Source organism: Arachis hypogaea, chromosome 9, assembly GCF_003086295.3.
Source record: "Arachis hypogaea cultivar Tifrunner chromosome 9, arahy.Tifrunner.gnm2.J5K5, whole genome shotgun sequence".
In the NCBI taxonomy this organism is placed as follows: domain Eukaryota; kingdom Viridiplantae; phylum Streptophyta; class Magnoliopsida; order Fabales; family Fabaceae; genus Arachis; species Arachis hypogaea.
In genome coordinates this window covers 19,232,564-19,246,044 of record NC_092044.1, presented here as the reverse complement: position 1 = coordinate 19,246,044, position 13,481 = coordinate 19,232,564, and the positions used below count along the sequence as shown (strand labels likewise).

The 13,481-nt window shown below is 35.7% G+C and overlaps 1 pseudogene; it reads left to right on the top strand.

Annotated features, from left to right (window-relative positions):
• Window positions 1–992: 992 nt before the first annotated feature.
• LOC112710608 (lysine-specific demethylase JMJ13-like) lies at window positions 993–11,828 on the top strand (annotated as a pseudogene).
• The last annotated feature ends 1,653 nt before the right edge of the window (window positions 11,829–13,481 follow it).

Sequence of the window (13,481 nt, the reverse complement as noted above, 5' to 3'; positions counted from 1 at the left end):
CCTTTGCTCTTTTATATTTTTTTGGCAATGATAAAACAGTTGTTTTCAGTAGCCGAAGAATTTGGTTACTCTAAATAGATTTAATTTGATGCTCTAGTTGTTCAAACAAAAGTATTAAAGAGCATCCTGTGTTTTGGCTTTCTTTTGATTTTTATTTGCCACCAAATGTTTAAATTGGTGTTTGAAATGTATCAAGGATGATTTTGATGCCTGAGCTCTTATTAGAAGAATATTTGAAAAGATGATTGCTTAATATAGTTCATTTCTTTCTATGACCAAGGTATCCCTATTGAGCAAATTCATGTTGTTATTGCTTTTAGTAGTTAATACCTTCCACGGGGAAAGAAACTAAAAGTGTGAAGTTTTTACAATAACTTTGGTATTTGCTATATTTATGTTTTAGTAGCTATAACTTTTTTTTGTTTGGTATTGTCTCTTGCAGTTTTGGTATTTGTTGTTGCCTTAGTCTGATCTTGGATGTTTTTGTTTTGAATGTGAGACCTGATTGTTACTTTGCTTTTCAGTAGTTACAACTCTATGTTTTACTTGTAAGACCCAGAACTTTTGAAAAGTTTTATTATGATCAAGTCTCAAATCATATGGTTATTTATAGCCTTAATTTCAGAAATTATTTTATTAAATGTAATTAAGGCAAGTTTTGATTTATTGGATTTGAGATGAGTTATGATTATTATCCAATTTTATAATTTTTGGATTATTTTCTATATTTGAATTATAAAGTTGATAGTTATGAAATAAAAAGGATTTTATATGATTTGGACTAAATGAATTATATTTTAAGATATTAATACTACTATTTTGAAAAATGAATAAAAATTAAGTATATTATTTCTAATTATTTGATTTGGGCATTTTATTGAAAGTAATTTGTGGAAATTGATGAGCAAATAGTATTTTCTATATACAATTAGTGTTGAATTTAATTTGGGTTTCAATTATTATATCATTCCCAATTTTATGTGAAATTACCAAAATGGCCCTAACCCTATTTTTTGAAAAAAATGAAACCCTAATCCTTCCAAACCTAGCCGCCGCAGCCCTTTCCCCCAAATCAGGCAGCAGCCTCATCCTCCCTCAGCCTAGCAACACACACACACACTCAAGAGCTGCAACAGCAGCCTCCAACCCCTTTCTTTCCCCCAAAACGCAAACACACACATACAAAACAGGGGGAGGACGTCTGAGAGCGCTAAGGGAAAGAGAGGGAGCTTCACCGTGCCGTCGTGTTGCCGTTGTAGGAGAGGAAGTTGCGACCCATTGCCACGGGATGGAGGAGAGAACGCGCGCGCAGGGGGAGGAAGGCGCCAGCCCCGTCGCGCCGCCTCTGCTGTCCGTGCTACCGTCGTCGTCCAAGCTCGTCTCCGCCAGTTGCGTCGTCGCCGCCTCTGCCCAGCGCCGCCGCAGATGATAGGTTACCGAGAACTGCCACCGTTGCTGCCGTCTTCGTGGGGCTTGAGTTGTCGCGGTCGCTCCTCACCGCGAAGCCCGTTGCGAGCGCCGCTATCAGCATCGTGCTCCCTGGTGCTGTCGAGGAGCCACTGTGACTGCCTCCCTCTCTGCCGCCAAGGTCCTCTGCCGCTGGGTACAGAGAAGAGCAGCGCCGCGCGAATCAAGGAAAGGAGATGCCTTTCTGCCTCTGCTCCTGGGTTTTGGAATCCGACTAAACGTCGCTACCGCTGTTGGAGTTTATGTTGCTCTGGCCTTGCCCTGGCTCCATCTTGAACCGTGAGAATCGCTACTACTGGGTAAGCTTTACCCTGTTTCTGGTTCCCTCTTGTTCCATCAATTCGTTTCTACTTAGAAGCATTGTTGCTGACACTAGTTATATTGAATAAAATGGTTATAGTAAGTGACGTTGTCGCTGCCTTTACTGGAGATAGTTGATGGCTCTGTTTGGAGATTTCTGTTGCAACTAATGTTCGTTTTGGGGACAGCTTCATCTACTGCTGGAACCACTAACGTAACAGACTGAGTCACGGTGATTTTGGCTGCCAAGGGCGGTTCTGTGGCTGTCGAAACCACCGTTAAGGCTTCTGTTCTTTGGTTCAGACGTTATTCTTTAGTTACAGTAAGTACCTTTGTATTGAAACTTCCCCGTTCATATCCCGTTATGTGTTTTAAGGCTTTCGCAATGATAATGTTTTCTAGGATTAAGTTATCGGAGCCACATGTTGCGCGTAAGGGTTGTCCTTGCTGCTGCGAGGGTAAACAAAGCTGTGATGTAAGCTGCCGGTAAATTCAGGTTGATTGAGAGTTTCAGTGACGCGTTTGGATCATGAATTTGCGTTTTGAGGTAGGGGCACTTTCCAAAAATTATGTTTTATGTATTGGAATTATTACATATGGATACTGATGTGAGATATTGTGTATGTGGTGATTCTATCTGCCTTATCTATTATTTGATTGACTCGAATGTTTATGGATGTTGGTTTGGCTGAATTGTTGTGCGGCCTGTGAAATGTAATGTTTGAAGCTGATTCTTGAAAGATTTGAAATCTGGGTTTAATCCGTTGAGGATTGATTTGGTTTGAGTTGATTATTTTGATGATGTGAAAAGTCGAATGCACTTTTGAATTCAGCCTGGTTTACTTTAATTGACTTGGTTTTGGACATGATTTATTGCTGAACCGATTCTTTAAAGCTTTGGAAATGAGTTAAATCGATTGATATTGAGTTGATTTTAAATGGTATCCTTGAGATACGCCACTGAGGCGATTGTTGGATTTAGCTTGCTTTGAATTGATTTCTGGTTTTGTGTTGTTGAAAAGGAATGAGGAACGGTTTAGTTGGGACCCGAACCAGGTGGCAAAATTCCAAGTTTAGGGGAGGTGCTGCCAAAATTTCTACAAAAATCCTAGTCTTGTTTGAAAAGTTATTTAAAAAGGGTTGGATTTGAGAAATTGTATTATTTGATTTATTAAGAGAATATTTATGTTATCAAGCTTAATTTATTTAATGAACTTTATGCGTTGAGTTCGGCTTATTTAGAAATGAACTATTTTTACCATTTGAATCACTGAAGGGGAGAATGGTGCTCTAATATTGATTTCAATATAAAAAGGAGCTTTTAGTGGTTTTAAAGGAAACCAGACTTTTGATTGAGTAATTAAGCTTGAGGCATTTTGGAAGAGTTAGAAAAATGGGTTCCAAAAAAAAATCTGAAAGTGGTTTGATTCAAATGAACTGATTCCGTTTCAAATGAGTTGATTTTTGGACCGGGTTGGAACTTGTGATTTTGTATGGTTCGGTTTCATAATAAATTCAGTTTTATTTACTTGAGCTAAGAATCTATGATTTTAAGAGTTTCAATGAATTTTAAAGAATTGATATAGATTGACCTTCCCTAAAGACTTGGGACTCTGCCGAGAAACTTTGTTATAAAATCCCATTGTGAGATAGGTGATTTTGAATGTTCCCAAAATGAATCTTTAACTTTCCATGGTTTTGGAAGTTTTGGAAAGAGAATGCCGAGAGTGGCTCTGTTTTAAAAAGGAAACTCAGTTTGAGTAAATTTGGCTTATGAGCCATGAGATGATTTGAGAAATGAGATCTTTAAAGCAAAGGCTGAAAAGAGTTGAAATTTGATTTCAAAGTGAAATGGCTTGAGAAAAGTGATTTATGGCTTAAATGCCGGTTTTATGCATTTGATGATGTTGAATGGTGGAAGTGCCGTTTTGTTATGGGCCGGAATAGCTGTGTATGATTATGAATATTGGCTGGTTCTGGATTGAATCGTGAGCCGCAATGGCTATGTATGATATTGATTTATGGCTGATTGCCGAATGAGTTATGGGCCGTATGGCTGACTATGAATTTTGAATTTAAGCCGGATGGCTGAGATGGATGTTGATCCATGGCTGGAACTGAATGAATATATGCTTGAGATACCTGGGCAGTAGCAAGGGTTGTGGTTTGTCCCACTTGCTCCAGGTCAGAGACTGTGACGCCTGGGTAGTAGCGGTAGTAGTGGTGATTCCACTCGCTCCAGGTTGAGCTTTTAAACACCCGCCTGGGTAGTAGCCGCAGTAGTGGTTATTCCACTGGCTCTGGGTTGAGCGGGTAGTAGCAATGGGGTTGTAGCTCAAACCTACTTGCTCCGCGATGGGTGTTTCTGTCCATGGTTAGCTACCAGGACGTGTCGGGTTGGCTATATAACCGACAGATAATATCTTCAGCCACTAGGACAGGCATGCATCATATGCATCTATGTGACATTGTTTGGGTGTGCATATTATACTTGGTTTGCCTTTGTGATTAACTGCTAATTGTCCTACTTGATGTAACTGTTTGTTTTTGCTTGAACTTCCTATCTGTGTTTGCATCTGGGACTCTGTTGAATTCTGGTGATTGGTTGATGGTTGGATTGTTTGGGCCTAGGGCCGTGGTTGAAATGAGATAGATCGATGGTTGGTTTCAGTTTTGTGTGTCTGATTTGGAATAGCATGAAAGGCTATTTTTGGTTTAGCATAGATGAACCTTTTGAAAAGCTTCTCGAAATATTATTTTAAATGAACAGTTTCCTTTCAGAAAAGGATTTCTAGATTTTCTCTTTTACTGTGAACCGTTATTTCTGAAAAGAGGCATAAGTCAGTTATTTATCACTGGTACGGTTTATCTTCACGTATCCTATTACAGTAATTCCCAAAAACCCTCTACTGAGAACCCTTTCGAGGATGATGTTCTCACCCCCTTACATTTTTCCCCTTTCAGGATATGGGCGTTGAAGTCACGAAGAGTTTATTTAATTGTTGTTGTGATGTTCTATATTGCTTTAGATTGTTATTTATTGTACCCTCGCCTTTATCTTGATATATTCTGTAAGAGGGATAGGAATTGTATTGGATAATGCTTGTAATATTATTTATATGTATATGTATATATATGGATGTACTCTTTATGAGTTTTTGTAAGTTGTATGATATCTATGGATGTACGTTATCGAATGAAGTATCTTGGGAGTGATATTGCGGTAAAAAGTTTTAAACAGGCTCATATTTTAGTATTAAATAGTATAAGTGTCATCGTAATGTCCGAGTTATCAGAGTAGCGCAGCCGGAACCGTGAGCTTTGGTAGTTAGGGTGTTACATTATGGTATCAGAGCAGTCCTTCCTGTAGAGCCTGAGGATTGGACCGACTATGCTTCAATTGCATACTCTGAACGTTTGTCATGTATTAGGTCTTGTCGAATGATGAGAATTAGAGCTTTATGCACATGACGGTCTATTGATTGACGCTGTTAGTGTTGCATTGCATAATTTCTGATATTAAGTTTGGCCGGCTTAGTACTAGTGAATTATGTACATGAGAGCACTGATGGGTTATCATAGGCGATATACGAGTTTCGAGTAAAGCAAATTGCGGGTTTTGTGAATGTTGGAAACTATTTCTCGAGGCTATTCAGTTGTGTGTCTTGAATTCTGTTCGAGTCGACATATTCTTTCGTATCCTAACTTGAAGTTCTTGGTTACTAATCCTTTTGAAAAGTAGCTTGATTTTTCAACTTTATTCCTCTATTCATATGCATTCCTGTTTGAACTTAATTGCATATGCTTGGTTGAAATCCTTGTTGTATCTACCTTTCTCTGATTGAGTTCTTCTTGATTCATGTATCCTTTGATATGACTTTGAACTTGTCCTTCTGCGCTGTGCATTTTAACTCCGGATTTTGAGTCCATTAATAGAGAAATTGTTGATTCAATTTTCCTCTTATTTAACAGTGATTGTAGCCAATTTTGAGATTTTTATGAAAATTGCTGTTAAAAAGATATATGCTTTTCTATAGGTGCAACTTTGAAGATTTCTTATATAGTTTAACAATTGTCTATTTCTAATACCTCGTGTGAGCTTTTACTGTGTTATGGAACTGCACTTACTTTAAATACAAATTGACTTTCTAATAATTTTACTATAGTTCTAAGGCACATTTTCATTTGATTATGTATTTGGATACTTTTCAAAATTTTGGAAGGAAGGAATTTTTCATTTCTATCCCGGTTGAGTTTCGTTTGATAAGCTTTACTTAACTTATTTTGAATTGAGTTTGATTGTAGCATCCTATATGGTTTATGCCATTGTTGTTCTTTTGAGAATGTTGGACTCATAGCTTTCTATCTCTATGAACGTCATGTTTGACTTTGTTTTTAACTAACCTTTTACACCTTGTGAACGTTACTATTGATCTTGGTTTTATTTTCTTGTGAATCTCATTCCTATATGAGTTAGTTTGATTCATTTCAAAATGGTGCATCGTTTATCCTCTCATTGTCTTTACCAGAGTTTTAGTCAAAGATTTATCCTTGAGAAGTTACTAATGGTTGAGTTGTCTTTTCTATGACTTTTGTATTCTTTTGAATCAATTGAAAGCTTGTTTGATGTCTCATGCCTAGTGGATCTTGTTTGAACTACTTTGATTTAAGATCCTTTCTTGTATGACTTGACTCCTTTTCAAGTACATTCTAATCTTCTTGAATATTATTGTGAGATGGTGATTTCAAGTATATTTTTGGAGTCTTGTTTTGAATTTTATAAAGCAGATTTAATTCTCTTTGAAGAAGCTCTAAATCGAACTTATTTTTTTAGTTGCTTGGTTACAATTGAAACCATTGTTCAATCTTTGACAAAGTTGATTTAAATTGGGCATGCGCTATTTTAAATGAAGTTTTGAAAGCTTTCTTGTTTATTGAAAACCAGTTTGTCTGTAATGCAACACTTAATTCCTTTACCAATTTATAGCAAACTTTTATACACGCTTGTTTGAATATGGACTTTGGAGATTTTTGAACAAGCATTTGATTCTTCTTCCGAGTTTTATGATTGCTTTTGGTTAAGTTGTGCACCTAATTATCTTTCTAAAATATTTGAGGAGATAATTTAGCCTTTAGCCAAACTTGTGTGCACCTTGTTTTTAAAATTCTGCATGATCTGTTTCAACATAAAAATTGTTTTACAGCAAAACCACGTTATTGCTTTTGTTATTCTCTTGGAGAATGTTTGTTACTTAAATTTTCTTTTAAATTGCGAAGTGATTTTTCCGCAAGTTTTCGATTTTTTTGTGAACAATGTATTCGGGAGTATTTCTAATCGTGCTCTTGAGTTCTGTGAGCTTTGTCTTGGGTTTGAAATCTTCTCTTCTGCAAACCTCATGCTACTTCGGCTCAGCTTTAAATTGTTTCAACTAATGCGCTGATTTTTCTGCTTATTGGTCCTATTGAATTTCTTTGATCCAAGGGCCATCTTTGAAGTTGTCAATTGACTTGTTTCTAGCAAACTTCATTGGTTGAGTGTCTTTGTTACCTGGATTGGATACATTCTTTCAAATCTATGAGAACTATCCTTGACATTTGACTCTCCTTTCTAAATCTTGTATCCTTCTGAGTAGACTCGAGAATTGTTTGATATCACGTGTGACTTGTAGAAGTAGTAACGCGATGCGTTAGTTCTTTAAGACGTGATACGTGTATAAAAAAGTTGAATCGGTAGGTGTGCAACGTTATGAGTTGTGGATGTTTTGTTCCTTGTGAACGGGTTTGCGGTTGTTAGGCTTATGATCGGATATGGGGATTGAAAGGTGCTTAATGGAGTTGGGAAGTTGAAGCTTTTAGGTTGAGATGAGATTAGTGTGCGGATGTTGAGCACGTCGTTGTAACCTCATCCTGTTTTATAACCTTCAATGCGTTGCTTTACTATCACATGTTTGACCCATGTCACCTTTTTGCATTGAGCCTACCTTGTAATGTTTGCTTTGCACTCACACTTCTACCTTTGCATCCTTATGCATATGACAATCAAAGTATTTGAAAACTGTATATATGTTTATATGTTGAGATATTTTGCTTACTCCTTAAATGTGTTCAAGGGTGAACTGTTATGAGATTTCTTTCGTTTTGTATCAATTTTCGAGGACGAAAATTTTTATAAGGTGGGTAGAATGTAAGACCCAGAACTTTTGAAAAGTTTTATTATGATCAAGTCTCAAATCATATGGTTATTTATAACCTTAATTTCAGAAATTATTTTATTAAATGTAATTAAGGCAAGTTTTGATTTATTGGATTTGAGATGAGCTATGATTATTATCCAATTTTATAATTTTTGGATTATTTTCTATATTTGAATTATAAAGTTGATAGTTATGAAATAAAAAGGATTTTATATGTTTTGGACTAAATGAATTATATTTTAAGATATTAATACTACTATTTTGGAAAATGAAGAAATTAAGTATATTATTTCTAATTATTTGATTTGGACATTTTATTGAAAGTAATTTGTGGATATTGATGAGCAAATAGTATTTTCTATATACAATTAGTGTTGAATTTAATTTGGGTTTCAATTATTATATCATTCCAAGTTTAGGGGAGGTGCTGCCAAAATTTCTACAAAAATCCTAGTCTTGTTTGAAAAGTTATTTAAAAAGGGTTGGATTTGAGAAATTGTATTATTTGATTTATTAAGAGAATATTTATGTTATCAAGCTTAATTTATTTAATGAACTTTATGCGTTGAGTTCGGCTTATTTAGAAATGAACTATTTTTACCATTTGAATCACTGAAGGGGAGAATGGTGCTCTAATATTGATTTCAATATAAAAAGGAGCTTTTAGTGGTTTTAAAGGAAACCAGACTTTTGATTGAGTAATTAAGCTTGAGGCATTTTGGAAGAGTTAGAAAAATGGGTTCCAAAAAAAAATTCTGAAAGTGGTTTGATTCAAATGAACTGATTCCGTTTCAAATGAGTTGATTTTTGGACCGGGTTGGAACTTGTGATTTTGTATGGTTCGGTTTCATAATAAATTCAGTTTTATTTACTTGAGCTAAGAATCTATGATTTTAAGAGTTTCAATGAATTTTAAAGAATTGATATAGATTGACCTTCCCTAAAGACTTGGGACTCTGCCGAGAAACTTTGTTATAAAATCCCATTGTGAGATAGGTGATTTTGAATGTTCCCAAAATGAATCTTTAACTTTCCATGGTTTTGGAAGTTTTGGAAAGAGAATGCCGAGAGTGGCTCTGTTTTAAAAAGGAAACTCAGTTTGAGTAAATTTGGCTTATGAGCCATGAGATGATTTGAGAAATGAGATCTTTAAAGCAAAGGCTGAAAAGAGTTGAAATTTGATTTCAAAGTGAAATGGCTTGAGAAAAGTGATTTATGGCTTAAATGCCGGTTTTATGCATTTGATGATGTTGAATGGTGGAAGTGCCGTTTTGTTATGGGCCGGAATAGCTGTGTATGATTATGAATATTGGCTGGTTCTGGATTGAATCGTGAGCCGCAATGGCTATGTATGATATTGATTTATGGCTGATTGCCGAATGAGTTATGGGCCGTATGGCTGACTATGAATTTTGAATTTAAGCCGGATGGCTGAGATGGATGTTGATCCATGGCTGGAACTGAATGAATATATGCTTGAGATACCTGGGCAGTAGCAAGGGTTGTGGTTTGTCCCACTTGCTCCAGGTCAGAGACTGTGACGCCTGGGTAGTAGCGGTAGTAGTGGTGATTCCACTCGCTCCAGGTTGAGCTTTTAAACACCCGCCTGGGTAGTAGCCGCAGTAGTGGTTATTCCACTGGCTCTGGGTTGAGCGGGTAGTAGCAATGGGGTTGTAGCTCAAACCTACTTGCTCCGCGATGGGTGTTTCTGTCCATGGTTAGCTACCAGGACGTGTCGGGTTGGCTATATAACCGACAGATGATATCATCAGCCACTAGGACAAGCATGCATCATATGCATCTATGTGACATTGTTTGGGTGTGCATATTATACTTGGTTTGCCTTTGTGATTAACTGCTAATTGTCCTACTTGATGTAACTGTTTGTTTTTGCTTGAACTTCCTATCTGTGTTTGCATCTGGGACTCTGTTGAATTCTGGTGATTGGTTGATGGTTGGATTGTTTGGGCCAAAGGCCGTGGTTGAAATGAGATGGATCGATGGTTGGTTTCAGTTTTATGTGTCTGATTTGGAATAGTATGAAAGGCTATTTTCGGTTTAGCATAGATGAACCTTTTGAAAAGCTTCTCGAAATATTATTTTAAATGAACAGTTTCCTTTCAGAAAAGGATTTCTAGATTTTCTCTTTTACTGTGAACCGTTATTTCTGAAAAGAGGCATAAGTCAGTTATTTATCACTGGTACGGTTTATCTTCACGTATCCTATTACAGTAATTCCCAAAAACCCTCTACTGAGAACCCTTTCGAGGATGATGTTCTCACCCCCTTACATTTTTCCCCTTTTAGGATATGGGCGCTGAAGTCACGGAGAGTTTATTTAATTATTGTTGTGATGTTCTATATTGCTTTAGATTGTTATTTATTGTACCCTCGCCTTTATCTTGATATATTTTGTAAGAGGGATAGGAATTGTATTGGATAATGCTTGTAATATTATTTATATGTATATGTATATATATGGATGTACTCTTTATGAGTTTTTGTAAGTTGTATGATATCTATAGATGTACGTTATCGAATGAAGTATCTTGGGAGTGATATTGCAGTAAAAAGTTTTAAACATGCTCATATTTTAGTATTAAATAGTATAAGTATCGTCGTAATGTCCGAGCTATCAGAGTAGCGCAGCCGGAAGCGTGAGCTTTAGTAGTTAGGGTGTTACATTACTAATCCAAAACTAAAAACTTGCGAAAGCAAGCATTAGATTCATTCTTCCGTGGTTACATGCAAATATGTGGTAATAAGTTTTATCGTTTCATGGTTTCTGGAAGTTATTGCAGTGCTGGATGTCTTCCTGCCTCCAACTTGGAGTCTTGGAGAAAGAGTTCTGGAAAGAAGTTGCTTGTGGAAAAATGGAAACAGTTCAATATGCATGTGATGTTGATGCAGTGCCTTCTCATCTCCTTCTGATAAGCTTGGTAGCAGTAAGTGGAATTTGAAGGTGTTAATTTTACTAGAATCTCCTTTTTTCTTTTCTTCACTTCCTTTAAAAACATATGTTTTCTTTATTTTTAGAAGTCTAGAATAGAAAATATTCTAACAAAATAGATAAGTTGAATGCTTTGACCTTACTATTTTGATTATTGTACTGAATACTACCATTTTTTCTACTAATTTCAGAAACTTTTTCGGTTGCCAAAATCTGCATGGCGGCTCTTGGAATCATCTATTCCAATAAGTTTTTTTTGGTCTTTTGTTTTGGTTTTGCTTTCTTTGTATTGGATAACACCAACATTTTTTATACTATTATAACATGACTTACACATGGTTTTATTTTAGGGAGTAACTGAATCCATGTTGTACATTGAAATGATGTTTAGTATGTTTGCTTGGAATGTTAAGGATCATTATTTATACAGGTTAATATTACTTTGGCTGATAATTCTTTATATTATTACTAACAAGAATTCCCATTTCAGATGTTTATTTAACGGTATCAATATATTATCCTGTTATTGCAGAATTAATTATCATCACTGTGGGGCATCAAAATGATATTCCAGGTCATGCAGCATTGGACTTTGAAAGGGTGGTGAGAGAACATGTGTATATACTAATGATATTTTGTCAAGTGATGGAAAAAATGGAGCCTTTGATGTTTTCTTGGGGGAAAACAATTCTATTTTCGCCAAATAGTGTGTTGGAACATGAAATCCCCGTTTACAAGGCTGTTCAAAAGCTAGGGGAGTTTGTGATTACCTTCGCTAAGGCAGACCATGTTGGATTCAGTCATAATTAAATTTGTTCATTCCCACAGACTTTATTTTCAAGAATATTATGCCCTGCTACCTTTCCCACCCTGTTAGTTAATACATTAAAAATTAATGTTGCATATCTTAATTTAAATTATAGGTTTTAACTGCGGAGAAGCTATGAACTTTTGCAATTAGTGATTGGTTTCCTTTAAAAGTTATTGCTAGCCGGATATATGCACTGCTTAATAGGATTCCTTTGCTTCACCATGAAGAACTTCTATGCAAAGAAGCAATGCTTCTGTATTCATCCATGGAGCTTAAAGCTTCACATACCAACATCATATTATGGTTTCTTTTGTTAATTTGATTCGTTTCCAACATTGTGCCCGTTGGTTACTAATGAAATCAAGAGAATGTATAAGTGTCTCTTCTCATTTTTATGGCGGTATTGTTATGTAGTTTTTGTTGACTGATATAAAGATAATTTTTTTGGCAACAAGAATTCTTTGCATACTGCACTATGAGGAAGTTCCAGTAAATATAGATGATTTATATGTGAACTGCTTTGGTAAGAATAATGTCTTGAGATGGAGATTAATTCTTTATATTTTTATGTGTTTGATTAAAAAAAGAAACAGGTTGAAGGCAATCTTTTCTCATTGGGGTTGTCTTTTGTAAAAGAACATAAAATTGAGAATCATAACATCAAGAATCCAGGGGATAGTCAGAAATATAATTTGACAGAGAATCAAACCGTATCTCAAGAAAGGCATTGAATCAAGGATTTCCAATACAACTGATAAAGGTAAAACTAACACCTATCACAGATAAGGATCACATGTCAACTAACTTCAAGAATTAATTTCTAACGCTCCCAAAACCTGCAACTCGCATTATCTATGACTCGCATATTGTCTATCATAACCCATTGGTGCTTCCATATACATAATTTACTAGTATTAAGCCGGCCAAATTTAATACCAGGAATTATGCAATGCAAGACTAATGGCATTAATCAATAAATCGTCATGTGTATAAAACTCTAATTCTCATTATTTGAATGAGACCTATTACATGACAGACGCTCAGAGTATGCAATTGAAGCATAATCAGTCCATTCCTCAGGCTCTACAGGAAGAACCGCTCTGATACCATAATGTAACACCCTCACTACCAGAATATCACGCTTCCGGCTGCGTCACTCTGATAGCAAGAAGTATTACGACTACTTTACATACTAAATATTAAAATAGGAGCCTGTGACTCAACACCGTATCGCTGATTTCTTTGAAAATCGAAAATAAATACTTTATCTTAAAAAAAAACAAGCAGGCATAGATTCATATACAAGACTTCTTACATAATATCTTATAATATAATATATATAAATCATACAACTCCTATCCCTCTTGCAAAAATTGTAATAACAAAGACGAGGGAAGAAAATAAACTAATTAATACAACATATAAAACTAAACGGAGTTTAACTCTTCTTAATGCTTCTTCATCCGGTTCCTGAAAAGGTAAATCTGTAGGGGGTGAGAACCTAACCACACGGTCTCACCACGGAGTTTCAAAGTTGCCATAAGAAGATATTTAATAAGAAAACTATTTTCAAGCTCAGTGATTATCATTGCCTTATGAATCTTTTAAAAACCAATAGGTAAGCGTTCAAAACCTTTTCAAAGAAACAATGTTTAATCTTTCAGAAATCCGAAACCTTTCATTTCTTAAAAGAAAATCTCAATCAGAAGCCAACCACGCAATCAACAACACAATCATTAATTCAGCACCAAAGTTCATT